Consider the following 9,447-nt stretch of genomic DNA (forward strand, 5'->3'; position numbering starts at 1 on the left):
AAATTGTCTCTCAAATACAGATAACGTCCCTAAACTATTAAGATACACAATACTCATTCAAATACTGACCAGTGTCCGAGAGACATGAATTGCTTCATGGTGGTTTCTTATCACGGCTACAGACTTTCCCGTACCGGATATAGTGGTCGAGATGAGTCTGTTCAGCCCTCTTCTTCTTCAGGTCGGTAACCAGATGTTTCCTCGGCCTCGTTGCTCGTTCTTCGCTAGATCTATCTGGACAGATCCATACATTTTTGTGGGTCTCAACTAGCCTCAGTCTTCCTGTTTTCATCAAAATCTGTTGAACCGCTGTTGAGCTTGGGACAGTGATCTTTACTGGTCGGATAGTCGTACTACCTGGCCTCTTCCTGCCGACTCTAGTCGCTTCGAAGTGAGGTTTGTCCCCAATCTCCTCCAGAACTGCGGTTACTAGCGCTGGAAGCTGTTCTCCCTCTTCTTCTTTCAACCCAAACACAATCAGGTTCTTGCTCCTGTCCTCCTCTGCAGCCACACTCTTCATCACCTTCTTCAGGATGTTACTGTTGCAGACCGTACCACTTGCACTGTTCTGTTGTACAGCTGCACTGTAGCTCTTAATCCCTGACTCCACCGTTGTTTGCACTGTCTCCTTAACCGACGTCTTAAACAACTGTAGTTCTTTGTCCTTCTTCATATTACCCGGACACTATAATCACTTGTTACCAGGACAACAGACGTGCTGGTGTGTAAAAGAAGAAGGGGAGCTGATCACAGAGAGTATAGACCCGACCAGGGAACTAACTACGGAACAGTGCCTTCTCTACAGAGGAGCTATGTTAGAGGACGATAATGAAATTGAAGGTTCATTTGTTTTTACTTGTAAAGGGGTACTCCGTACTCTCCTAGTCGTGGCGTGCACTGCATAGTAATTCCTTGTTCCGACGTATTAATAAGACCCCTCCCCTTTTTATAATCAACATTATTTTAGGAACATATGTTAGCATGAAAATAAAGGTATACTAAAACATAAACCCATGACTCCCTCCAGGGGAAGCATTGTGCGTGGTAAAAGCACGTGTTTACGACCTGGGAGAGCAGTTTAGAGAGGGCTGCAATATCTGCACGTGCAGGGGACGGAACAAGATTAACTGTAGTCCTACCACCGAGTGTCAGCAGGGTAAGAAGTGTTAGTAACACTGTAAGAAGTGTTAGTAACAGTGTCCGTAACACTTTAAGAAGTGTTAGTAACAGTGTCAGTAACACTGTAAGAAGTGTTAGTAACAGTGTCAGTAACACTGTAAGAAGTGTTAGTAACAGTGTCAGTAACACTGTAAGAAGTGTTAGTAACAGTGTCAGTAACACTGTAAGAAGTGTTAGTAACAGTGTCAGTAACACTGTAAGAAGTGTTAGTAACTGTGTCAGTAACACTGTAAGAAGTGTTAGTAACAGTGTCAGTAACACTGTAAGAAGTGTTAGTAACAGTGTCAGTAACATTGTAAGAAGTTTCAGTAAAACTGTAAGAAGTGTTAGTAACAGTGTCAGTAACACTGTAATAAGTGTTACTGAGCGAGATTAGATTAACATTTAGATATTTCACTACCAGCTGGTCTGTTCAACGAAGTGATATTACGACGAATTTATTTAAGGAATAATAATAAGAACGCATAATATTTAGCTAATAAACGATCACCCAATCACAAAAAAAAGAAAATTGTTTTTACCTCCATATCGTTCATCAATTTACACTTTGTATTTCAGAGGAGATATTCTGCGAGTACTGGGATAAGTTTGACTTCACCTGTTCTTCCTGCACGTGCGATGGCGTGCAGTCCTCTTCCTTCACGTGTCTTACTTACGACAGGCACTGTGGAAAAGAGATGTCCCCTGAAGATAATAAAATATGGTGGGTAGAAATCTTAGTGGTGTTGAGCTAGGGGCTTTGAAAACTGTTGATTATTACTGTTTTGGGATGATAATGATGAGCTATTTTGAGGCTTAAACAGTAGTTAACACTTTAACAGTATAAGTTAGAAATAGTTCTGAAAAAAAGTTTCTTTCCATTTATAATTTTGCGTGATCCAGCATGATTGTTGACCACTTTATCTCCACATGGTAATGTTGACCACTTTGTCTCCACATGATTGTTGACCACTTTGTCTCCACATGATTGTTGACCTCTTTGTCTCCACATGATTGTTGACCTCTTTGTCTCCACATGATTGTTGATCACTCTGTCTCCACATGATTGTTGACCACTTTGTCTCCACATGATTATGTTGACCACTTTGTCTCCACATGATTATGTTGACCACTTTATCTCCACATGATTATGTTGACCACTTTGTCTCCTCATAATTGTTGACCTCTTTGTCTCCACATGATTATGTTGACCACTTTGTCTCCACATGATTATGTTGACCACTTTGTCTCCACATGGTTATGTTGACCACTTTGTTACCACATAATTGTTGACCTCTTTGTCTCCACATGGTTATGTTGACCACTTTGTCTCCACATGATTATGTTGACCACTTTATCTCCACATGGTAATGTTGACCACTTTGTCTCCACATAATTGTTGACCTCTTTGTCTCCACATGATTATGTTGACTACTTTGTCTCCACATGGTTATGTTGACCACTTTCTTTCCACATAATTGTTGACCTCTTTGTCTCCACATGATTATGTTGACCTCTTTGTCTCCACATGATTGTTGATCACTCTGTCTCCACATGATTGTTCACCACTTTGTCTCCACATGATTGTTGACCACTTTGTCTCCACATAATTGTTGACCACTTTGTCTCCACATGGTTATGTTGACCACTTTGTCTCCTCATGATTGTTGATCACTCTGTCTCCACATGATTGTTGACCACTTTGTCTCCACATATGATTGTTGACCACTTTGTCTCCACATGATTGTTGACCACTTCGTCTCCACAGGTTTGCATACACTCAGTCCAACGAGCTGTCCACTGAAACCCCACAAATGGCCGATTTAGAGAACAGAATAGTAGAGGAATATGAGATTATATCTGGAGTTACCTTACCTCCAACTTTAACAGAAACTATAACCATGACAGAAACTATAACCATGACAGAAACTCTTCCTATCACAGGTATTACATTATTCCCTTCAACTTTCATATTCCTGAACTTTATATTTATATTTATATGCTATTGGTTATTTTTATTTAAACAATACTGTTATTCATAATTTATAATTTGCAAATAATTGTCAAGAAGCAGTAAAAAAAGTAACAAAGAAAACTGATGCCACTGAAAAATTAGCTGTCACTGAGAAAACTGACATCACCTTAAACGTAACTGAGCAAGTAGAAGCAGTTTCAGAGAAAATAGTGGTTGTTCCAGAGAAGACAGATAAAACGGTGAAGACGACAGTTACCCCAGGTAATCACAGTGCTGGCAAGCTGCCAGTTACCCCAGGTAATCACAGTGCTGGCAAGCGTGCCAGGTAATTCAAGAATTCAGAATTGTAGCTTTAAAGCTAGTTTAAACTAAAACTGCCCCAGCCCATTTTTAATACTTCTCTTCGGTAACACGACATCTGTCCGACAGCAACATCTGTCAAAATAGTGACAGCACTATTTTCTTGTGTTTGAAGTGATATCTCAAATTTGGCAGATAGAAAATCGCTCAAACTTACACAGATTATTTGTTCCTATAACCACCATACTTTATGAGTTTATGGAAAGTTTCAAGAAAATCGTAGGGTAGGATCCGACATAAACTATTGTCCAAACAACCTATTTTCTGAGTCGGAATCTTCTCTTCTTGTTGTAATAATATTAATGTTTTTAGAAAACCTGGAGAAGCAGTATAAGATAACTTTATACATGGCAGAGAAGAAGTCCACTTGGATAGACGCGTACTATGACTGCCAGTAAGCAATAATCAGCATTTTTAGTTACAAGTAATTTCCAAATATTATATGTGAAGGTGGATATTTAATAATTCTATTCAGAGACTCTGTTCTGAAGCTAACAATGAATCTAACAGTTAGCTCGTGCAATATTTTGTAATATAAGTTGGTTAATGAGTTAATAGATAAGTTCATTACAGATCACTCAACATTAATTCTACATTTTCAGAGGAATGAGCATGACACTTCCAACTGATCTGAACGAGGTGCTGAACACTTACCTGCAAAATTATCTGAGACAGCACCAGATAGAGACCTGGCTCAATGCTGAACAGTCTAATGGTAGGTTAATAGAGACCTGGCTCAATGCTGAACAGTCTAATGGTAGGTTAATAGAGACCTGGCTCAATGCTGAACAGTCTAATGGTAGGTTAATAGAGACCTGGCTCAATGCTGAACAGTCTAATGGTAGGTTAATAGAGACCTGGCTCAATGCTGAACAGTCTAATGGTAGGTTAATAGAGACCTGGCTCAATGCTGAACAGTCTAATGGTAGGTTAATAGAGACCTGGCTCAATGCTGAACAGTCTAATGGTAGGTTAATAGAGACCTGGCTCAATGCTGAACAGTCTAATGGTAGGTTAATACTTTAATAGAGACCTGGCTCAATGCTGAACAGTCTAATGGTAGGTTAATAGAGACCTGGCTCAATGCTGAACAGTCTAATGGTAGGTTAATACTTTAATAGAGACCTGGCTCAATGCTGGACAGTCTAATGGTAGGTTAATAGAGACCTGGCTCAATGCTGAACAGTCTAATGGTAGGTTAATAGAGACCTGGCTCAATGCTGAACAGTCTAATGGTAGGTTAATAGAGACCTGGCTCAATGCTGAACAGTCTAATGGTAGGTTAATACTTTAATAGAGACCTGGCTCAATGCTGGACAGTCTAATGGTAGGTTAATAGAGACCTGGCTCAATGCTGAACAGTCTAATGGTAGGTTAATACTTTAATAGAGACCTGGCTCAATGCTGAACAGTCTAATGGTAGGTTAATAGAGACCTGGCTCAATGCTGGACAGTCTAATGGTAGGTTAATAGAGACCTGGCTCAATGCTGAACAGTCTAATGGTAGGTTAATAGAGACCTGGCTCAATGCTGAACAGTCTAATGGTAGGTTAATACTTTAATAGAGACCTGGCTCAATGCTGAACAGTCTAATGGTAGGTTAATAGAGACCTGGCTCAATGCTGAACAGTCTAATGGTAGGTTAATACTTTAATAGAGACCTGGCTCAATGCTGAACAGTCTAATGGTAGGTTAATAGAGACCTGGCTCAATGCTGAACAGTCTAATGGTAGGTTAATACTTTAATAGAGACCTGGCTCAATGCTGAACAGTCTAATGGTAGGTTAATAGAGACCTGGCTCAATGCTGAACAGTCTAATGGTAGGTTAATACTTTAATAGAGACCTGGCTCAATGCTGAACAGTCTAATGGTAGGTTAATAGAGACCTGGCTCAATGCTGAACAGTCTAATGGTAGGTTAATACTCTAATAGAGACCTGGCTCAATGCTGAACAGTCTAATGGTAGGTTAATACTCTAATAGAGACCTGGCTCAATGCTGAACAGTCTAATGGTAGGTTAATAGAGACCTGGCTCAATGCTGAACAGTCTAATGGTAGGTTAATAGAGACCTGGCTCAATGCTGAACAGTCTAATGGTAGGTTAATAGAGACCTGGCTCAATGCTGAACAGTCTAATGGTAGGTTAATACTTTAATAGAGACCTGGCTCAATGCTGAACAGTCTAATGGTAGGTTAATAGAGACCTGGCTCAATGCTGAACAGTCTAATGGTAGGTTAATACTTTAATAGAGACCTGGCTCAATGCTGAACAGTCTAATGGTAGGTTTAATTCTTTTTTCTTCGCAGGCATGGGATTCAGTCAAGGTTTAATCCAGATTCATTCACTCAGAATAAAGTCTATCAATAAATCATTAAGTCTAATGGCAAGAGTCCTTCATGGTAGCAATCAAGTTTTAGTTTCTTTTTCCCTTGACCAAAAACTGTTATAAAAAGTTAAATGACCACAGCCGCAAAAGGCTGGCCTCAAAAGTTCGAGCTTATAGTGTATAAATACTATTTAAGTAATACTATAAAAGTAATTTCTATCGCAATTTCAAGGTTATTTTAGTGGCCGTAGTGTAGTTCACTACTTTTTTACTCAAGGTTTGAACTCTAGTTTCGTCTTCACAGGGTTTGCATACTGGTTTACTGGTAACCCTATGGACTACTACAACTGGGCTGCTTACAGTGATCCCCAGTACAACTATGGGAGAGCCTACGTGACTCTTAGCTACGATGGTAATATCTTGTTTTCGTTAGAATTGTGTTCTGATATACAAATTGTTCAAATTAGTCAATGATGTAAGTAGTGGCGTAACGTTTTTTCTAGTACCGTAGTTAAATTGTTCCACATTGTCCCCCCCCCCCCCCCCCCCCCCCCCCCAGTGGCGCCCTCTCCCCTTGTTGGCGCCACTCCCTAAAATTGGCGCCCCCTTAAGATGGCGGTGGGGCCCTTCGTTACGCCACTGGATGAAACAGTGGATACCGTCGAGAGACGTTTCTCTTCACGTTTTGTTTCTTCCCAGGCATGTGGTACACAAAGAGCGAGTATGAGACAAGTCAGTACTACTGTATCAAGATGGAGGAAGTGTCTCCTAAGGCTCTCAAGTTAGGTTATAGAGGTATTGTTTGGTCAAGTATGCCAAATTTGTAAGATTACTTTTATCTAAACTAAATTGTACAAGCGTCCAATGTAGCGTATTATACTTACCATTCAAATAATTAATCGACATAACTTTTTTTTTCGCAAACTTTATAAATCAGAATTTAAAATCATCAAGTATACAATAGTATCTGACAGTGACAAAAGCTTTCCCTAAAAATATAATCAAAACAAACAAATTTACAAATAGTTTCTGCCTTTTCAACAACATTGCAACTTAATCCATCAAAAGTCCCAAATTCTATCCGCCCTTTGGGTTGTGAGTTCTGGTATAGTAACTGGTGCTCGAGAACTCACACTTAGAAACATCACAGTAGGACCATCTCTTCCAGAAGTAGGTGGTGAAGCACCAGGGACGATTATCATCACCAGGGGAGGGGTTTCTACAGAATCTGAAAACAATTTTGACATCAAAAATTAATAGTTCTATATACATTACTCGGGAATATTATAGCGGGTTAATTTATGACTGGGAAAATTAATGACCTGGAAAAATATCGCGGACTTTCCCAAACCCCGCCAAATTATCCCGGTCATAATATTCCCGAGTAAGGTAGTTTAAAAGTTTAAACGTTTAAAGAATTTTTCATATTTCTTGACACTTGGAAGATCACGCAGTTTATTCAAGTTACATAGTTGCTGACTACAAAACATGGGGGTAGTAATTAATTGTGTAACTATGGTAACTAATTGTGTAACTATGGGAACTAATTGTGTAACTTTGGTAACTAATTGTGTAACTATAGTAACTAATTGTGTAACTATAGTAACTAATTGTGTAACTATAGTAACTAATTGTGTAACTATAGTAACTAATTGTGTAACTATAGTAACTAATTGTGTAACTATGGTAACTAATTGTGTAACTAAAGTAACTTATTGTGTAACTAAAGTAACTTATTGTGTAACTATGGTAACTAATTGTATAATTATGGTAACTAATTGTGTAACTATGGTAACTAATTGTGTAACTATGGTAACTAATTGTGTAACTATAGTAACTAATTGTGTAACTATGGTAACTAATTGTGTAACTATGGTAACTGATTGTGTAACTATAGTAAAGTAGTAACTAATTGTGTAATTATGTATTAGAAAGTACTTACCTGTGGTGTCCAACACCGTATCGCTTTATATTAGAATCATCATCATAACCATGGGGGTGGGGCCAGTTGCTGTACCAGTCGTTACAGTTGTAGCTGTTACCTGCCGTCTTCGTCCTGAATTAATTTAATATAACAAGCTTAGTTAAGTAGACATTTCTTCAAATTTAAAATAAACATCTCAAAAATATGATTTGTCAAACATGGGCACCTTTAACCAATGACCGCAATATACTTCTTATATTAGATTAGCTGAAAGTTAAGGGGGTGACCCCCCCCCCCCCCCCCCCCCCAATATACTTCTTATATTAGATTAGCTGAAAGTTAAGGGGGTGACCCCCCCCCCCCTTACCTGTCACCCCGGTAAAGCTCCCCTCTCTCCGTATAGCAGTCTACGTTCCATTTACATTTAGGAACTCCACAATAGTCCCACTTCCTGGTTAAAGGTGTTTTATAGGTTAGTTACCATAGTTACACAATTAGTAACCATAGTTATAATGTTCCAACTTACTAGTGAGATCGAATATGTTGTTATTTTATGACAATCGGAGCAAATTTTCAATTAATCAAGTCTAGTAGGAGTAAGGTCCAATTAAGCTGTTCTCTGGGTTAAACTGAACCTGTTTCGGTCAGTAGTGTAACACCAAGGTCCATTAGGGTCGTTATCAGGATTTCTACAGTAATTGTGATTCCCAATGCCCTCTCCTGAGTAAGTGTTGATATCGCTGTGAGGGTAACTAGATCTCCAGTTCTGACAAACCACTCCTTTCTGCGTCTTGGAACGGTAACCTGAAATCAGAGTAAGTGTTGATATTGCTGTGGGGGTAACTAGATCTCCAGTTCTGACAAACCACTCCTTTCTGCGTCTTGGAACGGTAACCTGAAATCAGAGTAAGTGTTGATATTGCTGTGGGGGTAACTAGATCTCCAGTTCTGACAAACCACTCCTTTCTGCGTCTTGGAACGGTAACCTGAAATCAGAGTAAGTGTTGATATTGCTGTGAGGGTAACTAGATCTCCAGTTCTGACAAACCACTCCTTTCTGCGTCTTGGAACGGTAACCTGAAATTAAACGTCCAAATTTCGTAATAACGTGGGATCTAAGACATGATTGTTTGTTGCCCGGACGGTGAAGAAACTGAGAAATGAGTACAAGGAAGATTGTTGGTTCGATCCATAAGTTGTTTCAAGCTTTAATTAAAAGATTCAAATGAAAAAATGTTTAACTGTAGTACCTGTATAATTATACAACGTGATATTATTATCAGTGCATTGTGTACAACACCAACTACACCGATCAATTGCCAAGCTGCGAAACATTTATTTATTATTATCACTTCGAGATGGCAGGGCCTACCCTACCTGTGTAATACAACCCTTTTTCATTGTAGCACATCACGTTAGTAACCACTGGTCTGATAGAGTAGAAAGAGCCCCGTCCTAGCCCACTAATCTTAGGGTACTGCCGACTATCTGTAACATCAGTCCTGGTGGTCCCCTCGTTCAGTCGGATCTTACTCCCCCCGTACCTGGTCCCACTGAAGATATACCAGTCACCTCTGTTAACCTTGAACGAGCTTATCTTGCCTCTCAGGTTGCTCGCTAGCTGAGTCCTCTTGTCGTAGATCACTGATGTGCTGCCGCTGAAGCTCTTTCCTGTAGCAATGGTGATTTCAGGTCCTTCACA

The 9,447-nt window shown here is 39.5% G+C and overlaps 2 long non-coding RNA genes across 2 annotated transcripts; one reads left to right on the forward strand and one right to left on the reverse strand.

Annotated features, from left to right (window-relative positions):
• The first annotated feature begins 3,362 nt into the window (after positions 1 to 3,362).
• LOC134822043 (uncharacterized) lies at positions 3,363 to 4,186 on the forward strand. Its single transcript, XR_010161109.1, has 3 exons — positions 3,363 to 3,394; positions 3,806 to 3,887; positions 4,096 to 4,186. It is a non-coding gene; the product is annotated as an uncharacterized LOC134822043 (long non-coding RNA).
• Positions 4,187 to 6,767: 2,581 nt separating this feature from the next.
• Positions 6,768 to 8,533, reverse strand: LOC134822159 (uncharacterized). The gene is made up of 4 exons (XR_010161141.1): positions 8,381 to 8,533; positions 8,113 to 8,196; positions 7,764 to 7,877; positions 6,768 to 7,049 (listed from the first exon to the last, which is right to left on the reverse strand). It is a non-coding gene; the product is annotated as an uncharacterized LOC134822159 (long non-coding RNA).
• Between the last annotated feature and the right edge of the window lie 914 nt (positions 8,534 to 9,447).

This window comes from Bolinopsis microptera, chromosome 10 (genome assembly GCF_026151205.1).
Source record: "Bolinopsis microptera isolate Bmic1 chromosome 10, MBARI_Bmic_1.0, whole genome shotgun sequence".
NCBI lineage: Eukaryota > Metazoa > Ctenophora > Tentaculata > Lobata > Bolinopsidae > Bolinopsis > Bolinopsis microptera.